This window comes from Syngnathoides biaculeatus, chromosome 8 (genome assembly GCF_019802595.1).
Source record: "Syngnathoides biaculeatus isolate LvHL_M chromosome 8, ASM1980259v1, whole genome shotgun sequence".
Classification (NCBI taxonomy): domain Eukaryota; kingdom Metazoa; phylum Chordata; class Actinopteri; order Syngnathiformes; family Syngnathidae; genus Syngnathoides; species Syngnathoides biaculeatus.
The window spans coordinates 15,638,390-15,662,968 of NC_084647.1; the positions used below are offsets into that span (position 1 = coordinate 15,638,390).

General features: G+C 40.5%; 1 long non-coding RNA gene across 1 annotated transcript; it reads left to right on the top strand.

The window, feature by feature from the left end:
* The first annotated feature begins 15,370 nt into the window (after positions 1-15,370).
* Positions 15,371-23,245, top strand: LOC133504396 (uncharacterized). Its single transcript, XR_009795944.1, has 4 exons — positions 15,371-15,684; positions 15,749-15,791; positions 22,553-22,667; positions 22,917-23,245. It is a non-coding gene; the product is annotated as an uncharacterized LOC133504396 (long non-coding RNA).
* The last annotated feature ends 1,334 nt before the right edge of the window (positions 23,246-24,579 follow it).

Consider the following 24,579-nt stretch of genomic DNA (forward strand, 5'->3'; position numbering starts at 1 on the left):
GGAAGACTGAGGAATACGTCCGTACAGATTTGGACCTGTGACTGTAAATAATGTTGAATATTTGGATGGTTTCTACGGACGGGAATGACGCAAAGTCTGATGAGCGAGGTCCGGGGGCCTTTGTTCGTCTGAAGAAGCATCCGAAAATTCTACATTATTTACAGCCACAGGTTCAAATCTGTATGGACGTATTCCTCCGTCTTCCCGATCAACTGATATTACTACAGTGAAAAAAACAAGTATTAGAACACCCTGCTATGTTGCAAGATCTCCCACTTAGAAATCATGGAGTGGTCTGAAATTTTCATCGTAGGTGCATGTCCACTGTGAGAGAGATACCCTAAAAAGAAAAATCCAGAAATCGATCACTTGAAAGGGAGTCAATGGCAAACGTTTCAAATCCTCCTGTTTTGCACGCGCTATGTTCAGAGGCCGCTGAGTAATTTCGACTCATACTGTATTATGCATAAAACAGTAGAAAAATGGTTCTGTTAGATTATGTATTAGATCACTTACAACGCCTCAAACGAGTGCATAATCTCAAAAGGTTCATTTTGTATAACTGCGATTGTTTTTGTCTTTGGTCTGGAGCAGACAAAATCGGGACAAAAAAAGCCCCGCTATCTTTGCACGTGTACCGGTCCTTAACCCACACAGCTAGGCACCTGAATCCTTTTCCTTGCCTTTGCTACTCCTCGACTTTGCGTCCTCCCCCACCGCTTCCCATCACCGGCGTCTCGTCTCCTCTTCCCAGAGAAGAGCAGCTCTTTGTTTCCCGTCGCAAAGCTTTGGAGATTAAAGCCGGCAGGATGCCTAATAGCGGAGCCTCTCGTGCAGAATTAGCTAACGTTTGAAGAGTCCGCATCCACTTGGGACCTTTCGCGGGAATAACCCCGATCAGCATTCCAAAGGGGCGTCTGTTCTATACAACCTCTCCTCAAGCGGCACGCCCTAAATCACCCCGAGTTATTTCTTGTATGACATGAAACAGTTTGTGATCGCGACGTATCACGATCTTCATCAGAAGACAATCATAGCCTTATTAGTATTTATATCATGAATCCTGAGTCTTGCTGGGTTTACACGGGTGTCAAAAATGTTTTGTCACGGGCTACTTTGGAGTTACAGTTTGTAGTTACAGGGCCGTTATGACTATAAAACCATAAAAAACAATCAAGGGTAATGGGTTTTTCCAACTATTTTTCATGTTTGTTAACACAAAAATGCTTGTAATAACTCAATGTTATCATTTATGGTCTATGATCATTTGACATTTTGGTACAGAGTTTCACAACAATCATGGAAGTTGACACACTAGATTTTGCCCATTTTGCATTTCTGGGTATCATTATTGGTTAATCAGCATTCCATTTACCGTAATTCCTGACTTACAGAGCGCACCTGGTTACAAGCCAATTAATTTTTCGGTATAAATTTAGTAACTGAAATTCCAGAATCATTGGGATTATTTTATGCGACAAGTACATTTGTAAAGGAAATACCATCTGATACATACAGTGCGCACATTGAAACATGAGATATTTACAATGAAAGACGGTACACAGAAGGAATTTAACGCTAGCGCGGCGTTGGGCTAGCGGTAGTGCTGACACTATCGCCGCGCTAAAGGTAGCGCTAACGCTAACAGGGCCGGTTAAAATAAAACTTGCCGGTAAATATTACTGAGACACTCCAGTGATACAACACCAACACACTAGCAAAGCGCTAACAGAGCCGGTAAAAGTCATTTCCTCAGCACATATATTCCACCGGTCTCATCCTTACCTTTTCCACTCGAGTGCCCCCTTGCAGCCGTGAGAAAAAAAGCACAAACTAGCCGCATCACCGCATAAACCGGATTGTTGAAAGCGTGTAAAAAAAAAAAAAAAAAGTCGCGGCTTGTAGGCCGGAAATTACGGTACTTGTATTTGATCTTTTTAAATTTATAGTTTTAAGTTATCCATGGTCAAATTTAGCTTTTGATGACTGTAATTTTATTTATTTAATAACTGATTTGTTTGCTCCATGCCCCGTTCACCTGCCCTATACTTAAGTATTGCAGCGTAGGTAACACTAAATTAAGTTATAGTCATATTTTTATTATATTCTATCTATCTATCTATCTTCTATCTATCTATCTATCTATCTATCTATCTATCTATCTATCTATCTATCTATATCTATCTATCTATCTATCTATCTATCTATCTATCTATTATCTATTTATCTATTTATCTATCTATCTATCTATCTATCTATCTATCTATCTTAAAGTTCTGTTATAAAGTACTTACACATTAAAAACATCCCTGAGGGCTAAATGAAAAAAACCAAAAGAGTAGCTGAGTACTTGGAAGTACTCTTTTTGTTCAGCTCCAGATCTTACGCAGGTGTCAGTCACAATTTCGTGGTGGAGGAAGTAATCACAAGTGTATAATTGTTCCCGTAGCCTGATTATGCGTGTGGCATTTGTGTTAATGGAGATTTATTTGCAGTAATGAATGTGTAGTCTTGTGGAACATTGCTTTCCTCCCTACCTCCCGCTTCCTCTTGCCATCTTATCAGCCAATCACGGAGAAGATTAAAGAGGCTCCGTTTTAAGCCCGGTGTCATGCGATGGGCGTCCCACTGGGCTCCGTCCTCATCTGACGCAGGTTTGTTTGGAGTGCAACAATCTACTTTCACAAATTTATGAATACATGGATTTTGGAGCGAAGCATGAAATGGATCCAAAACGCTGGCTGGACATTCATTAACGATGAGGCCACTAGTCAAAAAAATTTTTGGTCTCCAGTTGCACCTTCTGGCGGTTTTGATGATGGACTCTCCGAGGCAACAACAATTTGACAAGTTATGTCAGGGGAAATGTGCCATTTCCAAAATAAAAAAATCAAAAGTAGTTTTTAGTTAATCCACAGCAATGAAGAAAATCAGTGAGGAATTGATGTCTTACTCATAAAAGGTTTTGTTATTTGCCTGTTGATGCAACAAGATGGCACCAAAGCGCTGCTTTTAACTAAACTAAGGTCTTCAACTCACTTCAAATTGTTTCCTTGCAACCAGAGTACCTCCTCATGTATTGAATAGCACAAAAACAGCTATTAAGAAAGATAAGTTCCAATACCACAAAAAATATATGCAGTTGAAGCCAGAAGATTTTATTCCCTGTGCAAAAACACAAATTTCATCGTTTGTCTCACTGTCTGAAGTCAACTCAGACCAAACCGCTCCTGTTTCAGGTCATTTAAGTTGAATCAGACCACAGGACATGTTTCCAAAAAATTAAGACCTTTGTCTTGGTGTCTTTTGGCAAACTGTAATCTGGCTTTTTTATGATTCTTTATGAGTAATGGCTTTATTCTTGGTGACCTTTGAGCCCATGTCGACGCAGGACTTGTTTAATTGCGGATAATGTTGCGCCTTCAAACATCTGGAAATTGCACCCAAGGATGAGCCAGACTTGTGGAGCTCCACGACACTTTCTCTGATTTCCGAGCTGATTTATTTTGATTTTCCCATGATTTTTAAACAAAGAAGTCTGATGTGTGGTCTTCACTACATCCGCAGGTGTAGTGTCAATTAACTTTGTTGTCAGTTAACCAATCAGGAGCGTCCAAAGCCATGACATCATCTGGGCTTCCACATGTTCTTTAAGACTTAGTAAGTTTTGTATTTGTAAACTTTTGACCTTGAATAAAATAATATAAAATTGTCTTCAACATTATTCCGGCATTTACCAAAATTAAATAATTTTGGTGATCCTGAATGACCTGAAACAGGAGTTGTTTAGTCTGATTTGACATCATACAGTAAGAGAAAAAAATGAATTGTGTTTTTGCACATTGTATGTAAACTTCTGAATTCAACTGTAGATTTGCAGTGGATATAAAAAGTCTACACACCCCTGCTCAGGTTTTAGAAAATTACGTCACAATAAATAATCTCAAAACTTTTCCTAACACCTATTAAAAACTATACAATTTGAAATAAATGAACAGCTGAATTTTATTTAGAAGGTTTGCCGAATCCTATTTCACATGAATTTAAATGAATAAATAAATTGAATGAATTCCTTCTGAATATAGTCACATGTGCACTTATTAATGGGATGAGCACACTTTTGCAACCACATTTTTGCTGTCCCGAAAAATTACCTTGTACAGGTACAAAAGTAGGCGGCACGGTGCTTCAGCTGGTAAAGCGTTGGTCTCACGGTTCTGAGGTCCTGGGTTCAATTCCGTCCCCGCCTGTGTGGAGTTTGCATGTTCTCCCCGTGCCTGCGTGGGTTTTCTCTGGGCACCCCGGTTTCCTCCCACATCCCCCAAAACATGCAACATTAATTGGACACTGTAAATTGCCCCGAGGTGTAATTGTGATTGCAACTGTTGTTTGTCTTGATGTGCCCTGCGATTGGCTGGTGACCAGTTCAGGGTGTACCCCGCCTCCTCATTGTTGACTGCTGGGATAGGCTCCAGCACTCCCCGCGACCCTCGTGAGGATAAGCAGTGAAGAAAATGGATGGATGGAGGTGCAAAAGTAGACTGAAAATTTTAAGTCACGTTTGTTTCTTTGGGGATTGAAAAACATTTTTGCTGGAACAGCGATGAACGAGGATTCTTCAAAAAATCAATTTAAAATAAAAATTTTGTTAAGCATGTATAATACATTATATTTTGAGGGAGATTTAATAAACTTTAAAAAAAAAATGCCACTTACACGAGTAAGTGTCCGCAAACTTGAGGAAAGACCAAAGAGGCGCTGCTGCACCTCCCTCTGGTGTTTGTGAAATGTGCTCGCTATTGAAGAACAATATGTACAATATATACAGCAAGCTCTCAATCATACCCATGAAAAGTGCCGCATTTTCTTTTCAGATTATTTTTTCTTTCTCAGCCGAGCGCGTCCTCCATCGTCTGTGGCCACGTTGGATGTTCCGTGCTGGCGCGCGAGTCGGGGTCAGGATGAGAAAATGGAGGTCAGGTGACAAGCAAACACGCTCAAAGCCCACAAGGGCCCGGGCCTTATTTCACACCCGCGTCGTCTTTTTGCTTTTTAGTGTTTGAATGCGGAATGAAAAACCCAGTAAATGATAATATTTATCTAAAATAATAGTATATGTTCAAGTCAGAGTAATTCCACGCAGATAATGTATCTTCTGTTTGCTGAGAAAGATTGAACTAGCATGAGAAGAAAGGGCAATAGGACCATGTGGTTGTCTGTGAAATGGGGTCTTTTTTTCGGGGGGTCTGCCTGAAATAAAGTGTTGAAATGATGAAAATGATTCTCACTCTTCAAGTCATCTCATGCTAATGCCCTCAGTCAGTTCTTTCCAGATCTGTAATTATATTTGCAGTCTACTCGCAAAAAATGATGTAAAATAACCCCAAAAAGAATTTAAAAGAAGGGAGTGCCAGTTTTAGGGAGTGCGTCTTGAATTTAAAAAATAAATAAATAAATAAATCATATTAAATACCTTGATGATTGCTTTTCATATCTATAACATTTTTTTTTAAATCATCATGTGAAGATGTCATTCCAAATAAAGTTTTAAAGGGTGTGCTGAAGGTAATAAAAACAGAAAAAGTCAATGTGGAACTAAACCACATCAAGTCAGATCTCATATTAAAGCTCTTGACCGGCGCTTTCCAAATATGTTAAGATCATTTCCGTATACCCGTCTTATGATGGCACAATATTCCCAAAACACGATTCTTTTAATGATATCAAAAGTCTTGCTCTTATTTCACCTGCAAAGTCAACAATGTGGGTTAGTAGTGCCTCGGCGGACGTTTGCGCCGTACTTGGAGTTGAAAAGCAGCTTCCAGTGGACAAAGATGGCGGGAGCAGAAACAGAGCGCGGCTGCTCGATGATTATTCTCTCTCTTCCCTCCACTGATCCTAACCCATCACAGGGAGCTCATACATATTAATAATCGGAGCCGCTTTGTTATAGCCACCTGTGTGAAGATCTGAGGAATAGAACAATGAACAATAGAAATATATATATATTTTTTTGGCAGGGGGGTGTTGGCCAGCAACCTTGGGAGAGGTAACCTGGAGGGGAGCCCGGTCCCTCTAGGGGGGATGTTCATGCGCTTCAAGTTAGCTCGAAACCATACACACAAAATATTCAGTGTGGTGCGAAATCTATTTTTAATCAGACTTCATTGTATGGGGAAGATCTTTTTTTTTCATACATGGCGATATCGACCAAATAATTCAGTGTTTTTCAACCTGGCGGCTCGATGGATTAGCTGGTAAAGCGTTGGCCTCACAGTTCTGAGGACACGGGTTCGATCCCGGCCCCGTCTGTGCGGCGTTTGCATGTTCTCCCCGTGCCTGCGTGGGTTTCCTCCGGGCACTCCGGTTTCCTCCCACATCCCAAAAGCATGCAACATTAATTGGACACTCTAAATTGCCCCTAGGTGTGATTGTGAGTGTGAATGTTGTCTGTCTTCACGTGCCCATGCATTTGGATGGCAACCAGTTCAGCCTGTTGAAAGCTGGGATAGGCCCTCGTGAGGATAAGCGGCCAAGGAAATGGATGGTTTTCAACCTTTCTTTGTCACGCCCTGCTTTTAATTTTTTTTTTCCCCCCTGAGGTGCACCCCTTATAAATGTTTTTGTCCTGTGACATCATAATTTGCAACATAACACATTGCACCTCAAAGATCTTACTGACAGATTTCCAAATTCAAAGTTTTCATTACAATATCATTATCATTGTCATGTGTAAATGACATGAAATGGCATAATATTAACCCAACTGGTTGTGGATTCTTTTCAGGTTTCAAGGTAAAGGTGCAAACAGCCGAGACAGCGCGGCGTTCCGTCGCCACCTTGAACCGTGAGCACACACGGCGACGCGTGCCTCACCTCGGGGGCCAAACGTGGGCACGGGTGCAAATCTAGGCGTGCCTTCATCACATTTGAATATTCAACTTTGAATTATTCATAAACATGCAACACTACCGTTGTAAATTGCCATCTCCGCATTCATTAAGCTCGGCACCATTTGTGCAATTACTTGCAGTCAGATCCACGTAAGCGTCAAACGACTCATTGCTAGTATTTATTTTTCGTATTTATTTTGAATATTTTGTCTCGAATGCGTAACCTCCCTGCCCCTAGAGGCAATCTAAGTACTGATGAGCTACAGTATAATTAAAAATAACGCTCTTGATTCAATCTTTGCGTTAACTAACTGGTGTACAGTATGTTGGGGTGTTTATGTAAAGTACTTAATTAATTACTAGTTTGAAATATAATTAAAAGTGATCTATTGTCAATATTAAAACTTAGCAATTACATTGAAATTAATTACTAACACCACAGGTGTCAAACTCAAGGGCCGGGGGCCAGATCTGGCCCGCTGCATGGTTTTATGTGGCCTGCGAAGGCAAATCGTGTATCAACTGATTTTGTTTTCAAGTATGGACCAAAATTTCAAATTATCACATGATAAATTATAACATTTCGATATTGCAAGCACTTTGGTGTGCCCAAACTTCAACAATAGTGGAAAAACACGCTACCCTTGATTTCTTATCCTAAAAGAAAATAAATACATTTTATGTCTAAATATGATAAGGCAGGCGGGACAGTGGATCAGCTGGTAAAATGTTGGCTTCACAATTCTGAGGACCCAGGTTCAATCCCGGGCCCCGTCTCTGTGGGGTTTGCATGTTCTCCCCGTGCCTGCGTGCGTTTCCTCCGGGTACTCTGGTTTACTCCCACGTCCCAAAAACATGCAAGATTAATTGGACACTCTAAATTGCCCCTAGGTGTGATTGTGAGTGCGGATGTATGTCTCGATGTGCCCTGCGATTGGCTAGCAACCAGTTCAGGGTGTACCCCGCCTCCTGCCCGTTTACAGCTCCGATAGGCTCCAGCACTCCCCGCGACCCTTGTGAGGATAAGCGGCAAAGAAAATGGATGGATGGATATGATAAGGCAAAAGATTTTCATGTTTTCACAGTCATAACAGCCTTCTGAGGGAAACCGTAATTACAATGTGGCCCATGACAAAGATGAGTTTGACACCCCTGACTTACACCATGTGCAGAAAATACATATTTTAAAAAAATCCCAATACTAATGATTAATAATGAATACATGTAATATTTTATGAATTCAATATCAACAAAATTAGTCAAAATAATTCCTCCGACAAGAACACGAAAAAAAAAAAAAAAAAAAAAACCCGACGATTAGGCGTAGCGTGAAGAAGCATGATTAATTTTGTACACAGTGCATCACCTGCGCCCAACGGTGATTATTTCCTCGCTACCAAGTGACATTGTGATCGTGTCGTGACGGCGTTCTGATAAGGTTGATACTCATCATCGCCCAATTAGACGCAGACACAACAGCCCTCATCAAAGACGTACCTCGCCCTCCCAAAATCATCCTGGCAGGGAAGGTCACACGAGCAAGACAATGCGGCTTCGGAGTTTTTTTTTTTTTTTTCATATTAATGAGCAGTGAGCCGATGAATAATTTCAACGGGAAATGAGGCAAAATGAACGAGTGCAAAGCCCGTGGGATTTTTTCCCCTCATAATCTACTTTCACATGGAAACGCCTCATGTGAGGCAATACCGTGCAATTCAAGTAGCTGCCTAAATTGTACGGATGTGTTTTTTTTTTTTTTTTAGTCGAGAAAACTTTGATTGGTTTCAGAAGTGGGATCCTGGGGATTGACTCGCTCCACAAATAACTGTTGCTGTTTCCCGGCATGTGTTTATTAAAGTAAAATTGGAAGTGTAGGTGTCCTAAAATGGACCCAACCCACAAAATGACAAAAGTATATTTTTTAATGTGCCCCAGTGTTGATGGCAATGATTTTGAAAATATCGACACAGTAATTCGTGTCAGAAGTGGGATCTGACGATCGACCTCCTGCCCCCTCCCACAAAAGAGAACTCTTGGTATTTCTCCATTTTCAAAATAGTAATACAAAATAATAATTAAAAAAAAATCCCCTCTCCACAACAACTGGTGTCAGAAGTGGGATCAAAGACTTGCCCCCCAAAAAGACAATTTTTCTTTCTGTTTCTTTTCTTTTCTTATAGAGTAGAAACTATTAGCGGCACGGTAGATCAGCTGGTGAAGCGTTGGCCTCACAGGTCTAAGGTACCGGGTTCAATCCCCGACCAGCCTGTGTGGAGTTTGCATGTTCTCCCCGTGCCTGTGCGGGTTTTTTTTCCGGGCGCTTCGGTTTCCTTCCACATCCCAAAAACATGCACCATTAATTGGACACTCTTAATTGCCCCTAGGTGTGATTGTGAGTGCGACTGTTTGTCTCCATGTGCCCTGCGATTGGCTGGCAACCAGTTCAGGGTGTACCCCGCCTCCTGCCCGTTGACAGCTTGGATAGGCTCCTGTACTCCCGCGATCCTCATGAGGATAAGCAGTGAAGAAAATGGATGGATGGATGGATGGATAGAGGAAGTATAGGTCTGAAGTTGCACCCGACCCACAAAATGACAATAGAATATTTCTAATGTGTCCCAGTGTTCATTAACAGAATTTTGAAAATATCAACACTGTAATTGGTGTCAGAAGTGGGCTCTGATGATTGCCCCCTCCCACAAAAGAGAACTCTTGTTGTTTCTCCGTGTTCATTATAGTAATAATAATTTTTTAAAAAAACCTTTACACAACAATTGGTGTCAGAAGTGGGATCAAAGAATCGTCCCTCAAAAAGGCAATTTTTCTTTTCTTATGGAGTAGAAACTTTTAACATAGCAGTTGGTTTCAGAAGTGGATCTAGGATCAACAAACCCTGAAAAACAACACTTTATTGGTCATCAATTCTATGAACAATTTGGACATATTTGGTTAATGTTGAACGTCCCTAGCTGCTTTTATAATATATCGTCTATAGCATGCAATTTAGCTGAATATTACAAGCTATTTTTATTTTTATTTCATTATGTTGACTTTTTTTTGCGTTAATGTGATGCGTTAATATGATGTTTCTGAAATTGGTGTCAGAAGTGGGACCCAGGGATTCCCAAGCCCTACAAAAAAAGCCAAACAAACAGCAAAAACAAAAATAGGAACCATCAAGACAGTTTGTATTTTGCCAGATTTGACAATTTTTGTGTCCTCTTTCTATTCACAACTTGGGTTTTTTCTTGTTATTATTATTGACCCGCGACACTCGTGAGGATAAGCACAACTGAAGATGAATGACCGAATAACTGTTCTTGTCAGTCTTAGATTACAACTTTTTCAGTGTGACGTTGTATACAACACAATATTGTTCCCCTACGTTGGGTTAATATTTTATCATTTCACGCACCACTTTATCTTTACAGGCTTGATTCTTCCCAAACACTTTTTTTTTCTATCGTTGGCCAACAGAGGGCGCCCTCTGTGTGTTTGGCCTCCATCTGATGCACGTATTTGCATGCATGGCTTTCATTAATAAGAGTTGTGTTGAAATATCTACACTCTTCACATTGTATTTTTAATGTAGTGCAGCAGCGATGAGGCTTCAAGCACGCGGTCGATGTTACGTCGGCGCTCCGTGACATCCGTTTCCCATGACTACGCACAAAACAGGCAACGCATTGACTTCTTGGCGCTGGCTCGTTGGCCTCATTTGCCAAGAGATGGAGTGTGTCCACGAGATGGTCTGCGCTGACAGCACAAAAAGGTCAGAGTTGTGCGGGGGCCAGACATTTCTCTTCTGGAAATGGATTGTCTGCTCTTCAACTCATTGGTTCTTATTGTCGTAGTCCAAAAGGCGCCATCTGCCCAGTCACTGCCAATGACTTGCGATTCACCCGAGCGAAATGCTGAAAAAAACACGCGGCCCTTTCTGCTTCCCCTAGTTCAGTACTTCTCAAACTTTTACTTCAAAAAACAAACAAAAAAACTATCATAGTTTTCTCAACTCCCCTTATTTTCTATTATGTATATTTTTTAAACATGAATTGATCAAGTTATCTTGTTTTATCTATAGTTTTTAGCATGTAGCATTTGAACAAGCATTTTTTTTCGAGCCTCTGAACTCTCATTTGTTCAAACCTACCAGGCCTCATTTATTAGCTAGCATTTGAAGTTATATTTTATTTCATTTTATCAAACGTCTTAAATGGCATTCTGTCATTTTAGCATTTTTGGAAGCCATCTATGTAGTTTTATCTATTGTCTGAACTAGTGTTTTGGCTAGCATTTTAATTAGCATTTTATCTGGAATAGAAATGATCTAGTTCTCTGCGTAGCCTCACATCCAGCATTTGAAATCGCGTTTCAAATATCATTTTACCTGCATTCTATGTAACATTTTATTTTGTCTCCTATCCAGAATTGTAGCGAGCTTTTAATAAAGTGTTTGAAACTGCATTTGAGCCAGCCTCTCATCTGGTGGCGCAATAGCATTTGAAGTAGCTTTTGGATATTTTATTTTTATTTTAGCATCTAGCATTTTATCTAGCTTTCTATGTAGCTTTTGGCTAGTGTTCGTACTGGTTTTGATTTAAAAAAAAAAAATTACACTATTTTGTCCATTTATATCTACCAACAGAATTAGCAATTTATCTAGACTTCTCTGTCTGGCATTCTAACTAACATGTTGTCAAGTAGTATTTGAGCTCGCAGTTTAGCTAGTATTTCACCTAGCGTCTGAATGAATGAATGTTTTCTGGCCTCATATCTGCCATTTCAACCAGCATTTATGCTAGCATGTTTCATTTAACGGTGCAAGTGAAAGCAAACGTTAGCTGCATTCGTCCCCACTCTTACTCACAGATTGCTTGATAACTTAGCGGCATAGTGGCGGAAATCCAGAGGTTGTGATCTTCAGTCACAAATCAATTACGATTGGTTGTAATTTGCTATTGATCAGATCGAGTCATTTGTCCAATTCCGCTCATTCACAGGAACAATAATCTCCTTTCTTCTTCGCCACGTTACCCCCTCCAGGGAATGCACACACTGCAGTTACTGATCCAGAACTTGCTGTTTTTCTGACACCGTAACTAAGGAAGGAATCTTGTCTTTGTTGGTTTTCATTACAAAAAGAAAAACAAATCTTTGCAAAGAGAGGAAAAGGTCCAATTTCTATATTGAAGTGAGAAAGAGAGAGAGAATAAAACAAAACAAATATCTTAAACAAGTGTGACGCACACGGCCCTAAATATCAACATATTAACAGAGCACATGTACCATAATCTAGGAACAAGTATTACGTACACAGAGCTAATAGTCATAACGTGACAACATATCGGTAAAACGTGTGGTTATCTAAAATTAATAGAAGTACAGTGATGCCTCGGTTCTCGACCACAATCCGTTCCAGAAAACGGTTCGAGAAGTGATTTATTCAAAAACCGAATCGATGTTTCCCATTACAATGAATGGAAGAAGAAATAATGTGTTCCAAGCCTAAAAACATTAGGCTTTTTAAATTTGTTTTAGCTTTTCCTGACAATAAACTGCATAGTAGAAATACATGTATATTTGAAATACTTTATATAATAAAATAATTTAAGAAATATATTTGTTTTTTGCTTGAAATGTATGCTTTAGTAGTAGAGTACGCTAGACTGGGAGTGTCGTGGGTGGGTCAGCTGCTTGCGCCGCCGCATTATGTTATTTCCGGGTTTTTTCGGCGGCGTGGGAATTCACAACAAAGCGTGTCATGGGTCAGCTCGTCTGGCCGCACCCAATATATTATTTCCGGGTTTTGTCGGGGGCGTTCGAGTACCGATTTTCGTCCGAAAACAGAAGCAAAAAAATCTCAAAATTTTCATTCAAAAATGGGGACGTTCGCGAACCGAGGCTTTACTGTATATATTGACCATCACTTTTCCAACACATTGCTTCCAATTGTGGCCATCCATCTGACAATACCTGCATTTTGCATTTTACATAACATTTATGCAATCATTTTTCTGAACTAGCATTTCATCAGGCCCTCGAACTGGGGTTGTATGAAGTTGCATTTTATCTCACATGTGGGTTGGCGTTTTAGCTAACATTCTAACTAATGTTATAGCTAGCATTTTTATGTTTGTGTTTTATGGAGCATGTAAATAAAAAGGTTTGAGTATGTGAACTAGCGTATTATGCGTACTAAGCGTACTATGGAAGTAAATCAGTGCCACCAGGATTCGAATTTGAAATGTAGTCTTCACATTTTCAATAATTGTATTTCAGTGTAACTTTTCAATGTTAACAATTCAACTGGCTACAATTCGCCGTCGAAAATTCACCATCTGTGTCACACACTGATCTAAAAAAAATCCTTTGCACTTAGCCTTTTTTGCCTTTACCAAGTCAAATTAAAATCCTTCATGTTACCATAACTGAAAAAATGCCAAGCTCACACGACTGGTTTTAATTCTACATGCCAAACTTTGAGAAAACCCCCGCCATAATCCAACCTGTAAACCATGTCCTCCACACGATTTGGGAGTACCAATATGGCGGTCAACTGGCTTCAACCAATCGACATACCGGTGTATGTGCTATCCAGTCTTTTTGTTTAGATCAGTGGTACATAACTTCGGGACTAGCATGTTGCCAAGTGTCTAAAATAGAATTAGAGCAAGCCTTCTACCTAAAGCTTTATCTCGTGTTGAACTAGCATGTTATTGCCTTATTTCTAGTGTACTAAATGTTATTGTCGCATTTTATCAATATTTAATGTTGTGTTTTATTATTCCAGTCTTATATCTCCTGTTTGAAGTACAGTAGCTTTTAGAACTCGTGTTGCAGCTATGAAATTAGCATATTGCAAATAAGCTACCCGCTGAGTAAATGTGTCCATAAAAACTACAAAATGGCGACATTATGTGAGTCTTGTGGTTTAAGTGCCAGGCGAGTTGAATGAACTATTTAGAGTTATGGTTTGAAAACAGACAAACACACACGCACACACACGAAAAAATATAATGCAAATGTACGAGTTTAATTACAGTGCTGCTTTTAGTGCAGTAGCTTCCTGCAGCGCTAATGAAATCGCTTGCATGAGCAAACAGAGCAAAAAAAAAAAAAAAAAAAAAAGAGTCAAATAGTGTTAAATGCATGAAATCCGAGCCAACAAAACACACTCAAACCTCCAGGTGATAAAAGTTGACGTGCGCCTTCATTATCTGCTGGCTGCCCACATTAGCATAGATGCGTCTGAAAATCACTTTACATTCATTCACCCACAAAGCAATTAAATGCAATTTAAGCGACACATTTCAATATATTAATTACAATGTTGAACATCTGCCTCCAAAATTATTTCCCCATTAAAAGGAACAAAGCACATTTTCGACTCAGCAACTGATCATAAATGAGATTTGATGATATTCGTGACACCACAGAAATGACTTCATAGTTTGCAATCAACAGATCTGTGTCAGGATTCTGTTTTGGTGGTGTTGGTTTGTGGGCAAAAAAGGTGGAGGAGGGTATTTTATTTTAACCCCACCCCCCACCCCAAATAAAAAGGCAAATGAGTATCAGGGAGAAAAAGGAAACATGCCAAATAGTGACAACTACGGAAGTAAATCAGTGCCACCAGGATTCGAATTTGAAATGTAGTCCTCACATTTTCAATAATTGTATTTCAGTGTAACTTTTCAATGTTAACAATTCAACTGGCTACAATTCGCTGTCGAAAATTCACGATCTGTGTCACACACTGATCTAAAAAAAGTCCTTTGCACTTAGCCTTTTTTGCCTTTCCCAAGTCAAATTAAAATCCTTCATGTTACCATAACTGAAAAAATGCCAAGCTCACACGACTGGTTTTAATGCTACATGCCAAACTTTGAGAAAACCCTCGCCATAATCCAACCTGTAAACCATGTCCTCCACACGATTTGGGAGTACCAATATGGCGGTCAACTGGCTTCAACCAATCGACATACCGGTGTATGTGCTATCCAGTCTTTTTGTTTAGATCAGTGGTGCCACCAGGCAGCATTACTTCAGGTTAGAACCAAACTCCCGGCCATTCCAGTTACGCTTTCTTAGTACGTGACGTCACGTGACTAAGAAAGCGTAACTGCGATTGGCTGGGTGTTCGGTTCTGACCTGAAGTAACCCTGCCTGGTGACACAGACGGTGAATTTCAGACAGCGAATTGCAGCAACTATTGAAAATGTGATCACTTTACATTTCAAATTCAAATCCTGTTTTCTGTGGCATTTCAAATTCAAATCCCAGTGGCACTAATTTACTTCCATAACAACGCACCGACCCAGATTGAAAGGAAGTAATGAACTAATTTCTGAAATGACGAGACAACGAGGAGCATATGGACGGGAGGGGCTGGACGAAGCTGATTGGTGGACGTGAGGGGCGGGGCTGATGAGAATGGGTGGAAAAGGAAGCCCGACGAGCAAGACAAACAACAACAACAATGGCAAAGGATGTGGGACGCGAAAAAAAAATGAAATCGAAGCCGAGTCCACAAAAACATGGACCATGGCAGTAAAAGTGGACAGAACTTGCGGTGTGAAAACTTAATCAGTGACCAGAAGCAGTATAAAAACGCTCTTGAGTTCAATGTGAGCTGAAAGTTTTTTTTTTCTCCAAGTACTGTCAGTGTGTTTTTTAACCTGACCCAGAAACACCTGCGGACGTCCGCCATCTTGCCACGGAGCCAATTACAAATGGCGCTCGCTGAATCCACTTGGATTTTTTTTTTTTTTTTAAATTGCCGGCAAATGAGGTGAGACGGTCTGAGTGAAGCTCGTGTGTCCCCAACCCCAAAAATAAATGGCCATTTATTTCAGGGTTTCACGCCGGGAACGGCGAACAAGACAACATGCCGATACTGTAAGTCACTGAGATTTTCAAGTTGTTTGATGTTCAATTTGTATTTACAATCTGATACAAGTTGCAATTAAGTAACGATGTTGTGTAAAATGTTAAAAAAAATGCTTTTCAAATCCTTTTCAACCTATATTCAACTGAATACATTCCAAAGATGAGCTACTCATCATTAAATTCAGGAATCCTTTGTCATGCTTTGTAACACATGTCAGGATAAGACCTGGTTTTAGCAGCGCAATCCCGTTGCTAAAGCACTGACATGTAATAAAAATATATTCTTGCTACACTTGTCTTTTACTACCTACTTTTATGGTTTATAATTTTGGTGGACCAGCCAGGGAGAATGTGTTTTATAAGTCACTGTCTTGATTTTTTTTTTTTGTTTGTTTTGTTTCCTCACCATAAGGACAAAGTGATGCAGGCTAAATGAGCACATAAGTAGTGCGACGACAAAACAAATTCACCGTTTAAGGTCACCCGCGTCCTTCTTTCAGCCGTTGGTGCATGTTAGCGACATTTGTATAAACAACAAAGATAAAGATGTCTGCTTAGGTGCAGGAAGATACTGTCGCTTTAAGATGTAGCTTAACATGTTTAAGACCACGAAATCAGTGATTCGAAAAATGTGCCGTGCAGGCTCCCTCTGGTGGTATGGAGAAGAATTACTTCGTGTTTGAAACATTGCGATTTTTTTGTATTTCTTAGTCAAGCACAATGCATTTGCATTTCATCCTTTTAGACCTTTTTGTTTACATATGTTTTGGTAGTTTTTTTGAGGTTACAGTTTTTGGCACTGTGCTGAAAATATATAAAAAAAAAGATTTTATGAGCTTGTTTACAACAAGTGCATTGCACAAACAGGAATATGAATACAATGGGTAGAAAATAGATTTTATGCTGAACTACCCATCAACCCATCAATTTTCTTTGCTGCTTATCCTCACGAGGGTTGTGGGGAGTGCTGGAGCCAATCGCAGTTGGCAGGAGGCAGGGTACACCCTGAACTGGTTGCCAGCCAATCCCAGGGCACATAGAGACAAACAGCCACGCTCACAATCACACCGAGGGGCAATTTCGAGTGTCCAATTAATGTTGCATGTTTTTGGGACGTGGGAGGAAACCGGAGTACCCGGAGAAAACCCACGCAAGCACGGGGAGAACATGCAAACTCCACACAGGCAAGACCGGAATTGAACCTGGGACCTCAGAACTGTGAGGCCGACGGTTTACCAGCTGATCCACCATGCTGCCTGACAAGAACCAATGCCAGTTTAAAACGTTCTTCAGTTAAACAAGCAAAACCCGCAAATCTTAATCTTAAAATTTCTTGAAGTGACCAAACATGCCCTTAGCAAGCTCAAATGAGTCCAAATCCACCAAGGCCTGAAGGTTAAAATTACAATAGTCTTGTATAAAGTCCATTAAGTTGCCGAATAAGGAGGATCACATTTCTAAATAAGCCCTAAGTCTTCTTGGCTGGAGACAACCAACACTTCTAAAGGGATGTGATATTTATTAATCCACTTTTAGTGCTCGCCCCCATGCACGTGACCTTTTCCGCAGTGTTGTACATAAATGCCTCGGCGGCCTCTCGTGGCGTGCGAAAGGTTAACGCGTACGCACGTGTCGAACAAGTTATTCAAAATTGCTCATAAAGCTGCGCAGGAATTCTTGACAAATTCAGCCACCCCCCCCAAACCCCCCTCCCCCGTGGCAGTTTCACTTGGCGGCGTGAAATTTGGTGAACGGGTTTATCATGAGTAGAGCCACAAAAAAGTCTCAAGAAGTCGAGGCAGAATAGTCAAAGCAAGTCTACCATTTATGTTTGAAGAGGGCATTTTGGCAATTAAAAAATTTTGGTTTTTTTTTGGCATTCCTGTCGTTAATTTTATTCGATTGCTACTAAATTTGAACCACACGTTTTAGAGAGACGGCGCTGTCAAGCAAATCAAATGTTATTTTGTCGCATGACTCCGCCCGAGATGCTAACATGACGCTTGCGACCGCTTCCGGGAAGTGTTCACGCGAGTGGCCTTGTTCAGTCACGCCGGCTGCGGGGCGGGGATCCAATTTGAATTCCGGTACTTTCTGCCAAATGATGATGAAATATTCAGTGAGGACGATGCGCATCTGTTTAGGATGCTCCCTCCACTTTACTTGTGCTAATTGCTAACCCCACCCACCCCAACCCTTTCTCGTTTTATCTACGTGAAATTAAGAGTTCAAGCAGCAAGTGAATCTCGTCGTCAGTGGAAACATCCTGGCACCGTGTTCATTTTGTCATAATCGGCCATGTTTGATATGTAAACTGTGAGTGGAGTCACCAGACCGGCAGATGTGCATTACATGCATGTGCACTCAATTACTGACAGACACTCAGAAATAAGTCGAAACCTGCCAATACCGATTTTCTGTCACCGTACAATTGAACGGCATTTTGGTGGTTTCATTGGTACAGTTTAAAATAGAAAAAAAGACTCTAGTTCATTAAAAGTCATCCTATAGAGTCCTCGTGCACCTATGTCACCGAAGTCACGTGACCGGCCATACTGCCGGTCAAGCAAAGCATGGTTCAATGCCAAGTCGGTTGGAGACGGTTTTGTCCGATACCGTTAAACATTTCGAAAGTGATAAGCGAAAGTATGTTGAAAAATGAGAGAGACTTGGCATAGAGGACGCATATTTAATGTTGCCAATAAGTGGACTGTTAACCGGCTTCCACTTGTCTTGGACAACTGGATCTACACATGGATCTGGTGAGTAAGTCGTCGAGATTTACACGGAAGAGTTTTGAAAGTGGAGAAAAGTCTGGACGCATGCAAATACTTGATTGCTGGATTTGTTCTCAATCAAGAATAAATCCCACATAGTGATGGAGCCACTGAGATTTTTTTTCAATCCAAATTCCAACATTTAAATAAATGACTCCTGGTTTTACACAAACTCGCATTCATTAACTATGATTGAGTAAAAAAAAAAAAAAAAGACAGCGAGTCGGCTCCTCCGTACGCGGAGCACGTTGCGGCCCCACGTTAAACTTCGGTAAACTTCTCCATGACAGACTTTTTTTTTCTAAAATATGCATCGTTAAATGAGTCCAATGCGTGTTTTAAAAAAGAAAATAAAGCGCTGGGGTGCCTGAAACACTTCACCAGGGTGCCGTTCAGAAGGCATCCGGATCAGATGTCCCAGCCACCTCATCTGGCCCCTCCCGGATGACTGAGCTTCTCACTCTATATCTAAGAGCCCGGACACCCTGCGCAGGAAACTCATTTCGGCCAGAATCTTATTTCGGTCACGACCCACAGCTGGTGACCATAGGTGAGGGCAGCAACCTTGATCGACTGGTAAATTGAGAGTTTCTCCTTTCAACTTAGCTCCTTCTTTACCACAACAGATCGATAGAAAGTCACTGCAGATGCTGCCTTTTGATCTCCTGCTTCATTTTTCTCTCCCTCATGAACACGACCCCAAGATCTTTGTTTGGTTTCTTATCTACAACCTGTTTGCCATGGGTGACTCTACGAGGTCGATGACCCCCCCAGTCAGTTTAGCTCCGTGGATCATTTGGACACTCAAACCTCTCCGCCACAGTAAGGTCACCGCCTTCGAGGAGATTGGATTTTTATTTAGTTATTTTTTTTTTATATGTTCAAAAGCAGGTAGACTTATCATGAATAAAGTTGTAATTTTCCATTCATGTTTTTCAGAATTTTTAATAAACATACAACACCTTCTGTGTGCTAGTTGTTCTAGTGCTAGCAATATTGTAGTATACATATTGTTATAAAGTATGATTTTTTTTTTTGTGCTAGTAATGCACTTTTTTTTTTCTTTTAAATTGACTTTAATGTCATATCTGGATCAACACACAACATTCTCTTAATAGTAATTTGAGCTATTTTCTGTAAAATGTCTTTATTCGTAGCGAATATCGTGGCCAAGGTGGAATCAAACCAAGTTTGCCGCCCCGTGCCGTGACATTTAAAAGTTGACCGTTAAATCCTCATTTTAAAACCTCCAGTGGTGATCAAATGTCATCTGTTAAAATGTCAATACTGCACGTGTGTGTGTGTATACATATACCTCCATATGGTAGGTACATTTATGACAGTGTGATGCACTCTTCATTATAGTCAAATCCCCCCCTCCCAAAAAAAAAAAAAAAATCTTGGTTTTCTGGCATCCACTCATCTTCATCATGGCGCAAATATTCCCAAACGCTGATCTCAGCGCGGAGCTCCAAACACGCTGGTCGCAATTTCGGTTCGTGCTCGCCAAGCCGCCGTCGGAATGGGAGACTTCACGATTTGGCTGACGGTCAATGCCAACAGCTACCAAACTTGAAAACCTAAACAGATTTGATTTGATACATATGCAAAAAAAAAAGAAAAATCAGGACGTGGGGGCAAAAACTTTATCACTGTACTGTATACTAAATTTAAAGATAAATAAAAACTTTTTCGGCACGGTGACGCAGCTGGAAAGCGTTGGCCTCACAGTTCTGAGGTCCAGGGTTAGATCCCGACCCCGCCTGTGTGGAGTTTGCACGTTCTCCCCGTGCCTGCGTGGGTTTTCTCCAGACACATCCCAAAAACATGCAACATTAATTGGACACTCTAAATTGCCCCTCGGTGTGATTGTGGGTGTCTCCATGTGCCCTGCGATTGGCTGGCGACCAGTTCAGGGTGCACCCCGTCTCCTGCCCGTTGACAGCTGGGGTAGGCTCCAGCACTCCCCGCGACCCTCGTAAGGATAAGCGGCTAAGAAAATGGATGGATGGATGGATGGATAAAACATGTCTTATTATAAATGAACATATTTCCGAGTTGTTAATCAGGCTATTATGGGAATATTCACATTTTTGAGGAAAAAGTTGTAATATTAAAGGAACATTTTCTCAGATCGAATTATTTGGTAGAAATGCCAGAATTTAGTGAGAGTAAAGTTGTGTATTTTGAAGTTAAAAAAAAACAATTTCCTGGTACTGGCTTGGGTCCGCCGCACGGGCCATATGAATATGTACGCCGCTTAAGTCAAGTGTGACAAGTGTGAAATTGCGACGGGACCACAGAAGCCTCCAGTGCTTTTCCTTTGCATATTAATTGCTGAAGAGGCGCTTTTTAAAAACAAAAAAAATTATCCCCCCCACACCCAGTCATTTCCAACATTTTTGGTTTGAATTATTCAGCAAACAGTGGTGAAAGGCAACATTTTTTTGTTTCAGTTTCAAAAAAATTTCTCTCATTGAAAGACAGTTTCTCAACATTTTCATTTTTTTTTTCCCCAAGTCACATTTTTGAGAGTCCAACTTTTTTGAGTATTGTCACGTTTTCCCAAAAAGTCATTAAATCAAAAGAATAATGCTGTAAATATTTTACAATCTTATGAGAATAAAGTCAGCAATTACGGGGAAAAAAAAAACATTCTTACAAGAATTTTTGAGAAAAACTTGCACTTGTAAAATAATAGTTCATTTTCAGCTCTTCAAAGAATGGTTTTTATTTTTAAGAAAAAAATCATACTCTTATGAGAATAGTTATGTTTTCTAGCTAGTTAGTAATATTAAAATGAGTGAGAGTTTAATTTTTTTTATATTCTTGTGAATAAAATCTGAAAAATATTTCGATTTTCAAGGCAAGATCATATTGTGAGAATAGCATTTTTCAGATTTTTTTTTTTGTTTTGGATAAAATGTCTTATTTTCAAAGTGTGTGTGTATGTATATATGTGTGTATGTGTATATATATATATATATATATATATATATATATATATATATATATATATATACATTTTTTTTTGTTGGGTGTGGAGGATTTTTTTTCCCAACAAAACTTAGTCCGACGAGAGCATCCTGTATATTTTGTACATCACATCTATTTTGAAAATATTGTATTTTCAATCATATAACCTTTGATATATTAATGATGATTTAAAATACATCTATTTTGGCGTTAAAGTACAGAATATTTCCTTGCTCACTGATACGTCGTCTTCAGTTGTGGACCACTTAGTAATGTGCACTACTGCCACCGACAGGTGGGGAGCTCCTTTATGAGTCTGCATTGTGTTCATATTTACATGGCTTGAGGGTGTTTTTCCATTTTCATGAGCATGGATGATATGCACAATTTGCAATATAAATTGTTTCGGGCCTTGGGGGAGGTCTGCACAATCCTCCCTGCTCTGTGGTGGCTAACTTTTTTTTTTTTTTTGTAAGCAAGCCAAATGAAATTATGAAGAATAAATAGTGGCGTCGGGCTTCGCTAGAGGATGTCGCGGAGGTCGCTTTAGCGTCTTCGGACTTTGGCTTTGGAAGGAGACCAACGTTTTCATTTTCAGGCTTTCGTCCCGACTGCTAATGAACCACGCAACCGTGAAATTACATTAACGCTCCTTAACATTACCGGAACGAACCTTTGGCTCTTTGCGGATCATATTTAGTTCGTCTGTCTTGATTTCGATTTATATTTCTCATGAATAAATCGTTGCGATTCGTGGTGTGTGTGATTTTGCCACCGGGGGCAGTGTAATACAGCATTGAATACACAAATGAAGATGGATTTTACAACTACTATAAGTGACTCAGTAGACTGCAGCAATGCTACTAATTAGTGAGGATAAATGATTTATAACAATCTGTCTGTGACGTTCCCACCCAAGGACGGTGAGCTCGGGTGTATTAAGTGTGAAATGTTACCGCTTGGTCTGAAGGCTCCCACGCGCCGCATGCTTGCATTGACTTCATCCGTCTTTTGCAGACGGCGGCGGTCTTGTCCTCCAGTCCGCAGGTGAGCTTTTGTTTTCCACCTCCCCGCATCATCATCATCATCATCATCATCCTTTATTTTCTCCGACAGCCGTGTCGCCCGAAAGGTAAAATCTATGTAAACATCACTCCTGCGCGACATCACATATTGATTACAGATTGCTTTGTTCACCCCGCCTCCGCAACTTTGGCCGCCATTCGCCGGCCTATCTTGCCTCTCGGTGACAATGCTGATTTTTAAGAAGCCGCGGCGAAGCGTGGAATAAAATGGAGCTTTGGGCATCTATATTCGACTGTAAATGAAATGAAACTGAATTTGGGGGGCAGTGTAAATGATGCGTATTTGTCTTTCAAAGCTTTGTGATAACAAGAACGCGTTGAAGGTGGTATCATGGAAAATTGCGCCGAAGTCCCAGCGAGAAAGTTCTTGGCTCTGAGACTGAAGATTTTCAGGATTCATCAAATGTTAAAACCATCCGAGGAACGCCACAAAGAAGAAACATATCTCAAATCTTGAATCCAAGATTAGGACCCCTGGCCAGTTGAACATAGAAATTGTTCTTTGTCTTAATGGAGGGCGGGGGAAAAAGTGTGCTTAGCGGTATTTTGTCTTCATCTTGGAGCTGATATTTTGTTGATTTTGTTTCACTAAGAATTAAGAATATATCTAAAAATGTTTTGCCGTATTTTTTTTTTTTTTAAGATGAACGACAGTACTCAGTGCCCACTTTTTTTTTTTTTTTTTTGGTGTGCGAAATCCATCTACTGTCCTACAAACTAAAATTTGAGTTCACTTCAGGTAAATTTTAAATTTCACAGCCGACATTAAAATTAAACAAACTAAAAACCCAACTAAAACCGAGGCCTTTTCTATATTAAAAAAAAAGTTAACTAAATGAATATATGAAATGTCATGATAAAAATCCCCAGAAATGGCAACCTTGGTGGTATTAAATCTCGAACAGGGTCTATATGTAAAACCAATTGCAGTGTGAGACGAGAAATACGCAAACTTTTTTTTATTTTTTATTTTATTTTTTTTTTTTACACAGTGTTTGCTCTTTGTATTTGTGCAGCGTTCTGCCAAAAGAAAAGGGGAAGAACAAAAAAGTGAACGTAATGCTGAATATTTTTTGAGACCTGTTCAGGATACTGAAAGTACTGAGTGGCGATGAACTCTGGGAAGCCACGAGCCACAGTGGCCGGTGAGGAAAAAAGTCAAGCCAAGCTTGGTGAAAATTCGCCTCCCTGTTCGTCGTTTTAATGCATCAAATTACATTCTCTCCCTTAGTGTGGATTCAGTGCAAGCGGCGGTAGCGCCAAGTCACTTTCACGCATTTTCACTCCGCTAATTGATGTAAATTGCCGGTCACCTTCCCTCGCCGCCGTCCGAACGCGACTGCCGCTGCGCTTTCGCCGCAACCTTCATTGGAGAGCGGGCGCCCGCTGAGCACTCGCTAGCGTGACGGTGACGAGAGGTTCCCGAACGCAACACCGCAAGCCAGATGAAGCGTCTCTGGTTGTTTGCGTTTCCCGACAGCTGTTAAGAAAACAAACGGGAAGGAGTTTGTTCGACCTTTCGCCACGCTAGTGCAGGATGATTGAGGTTAGGCCGCGTTGGCGCTCGATTGCAAATTGCAGACTCAGAATTGCTCCGATGACAGAGAAGGATTTATTGACTGGCAGTTAAGGGGAACGCGCATCCAGATGGCGTCATTTAATTACAAATGGCATCTACTGTAACTGTAAGATGTTGCATTACCGGGACAAAATATGTCATTAAATTAGTGTGTAAGTCACTTTGATGTATTTTCAATTTTAATTACATTTGGAGAAATAGCCACAAAAGCTTTTTTTTTTCCCCCAGGAAAACAGACCGTGCGGGTCCTGCGGGCAGGGTGCCCCTGGCAGACGAATGCCAGCGTTTCTTGTTGGCTGGCTTGCTTGTTGACGCCGGTGATGGCGAAAGCAATCACCAAACACGTTGGCCTGAAAAATCACCGGCGCAAACAATTTGCA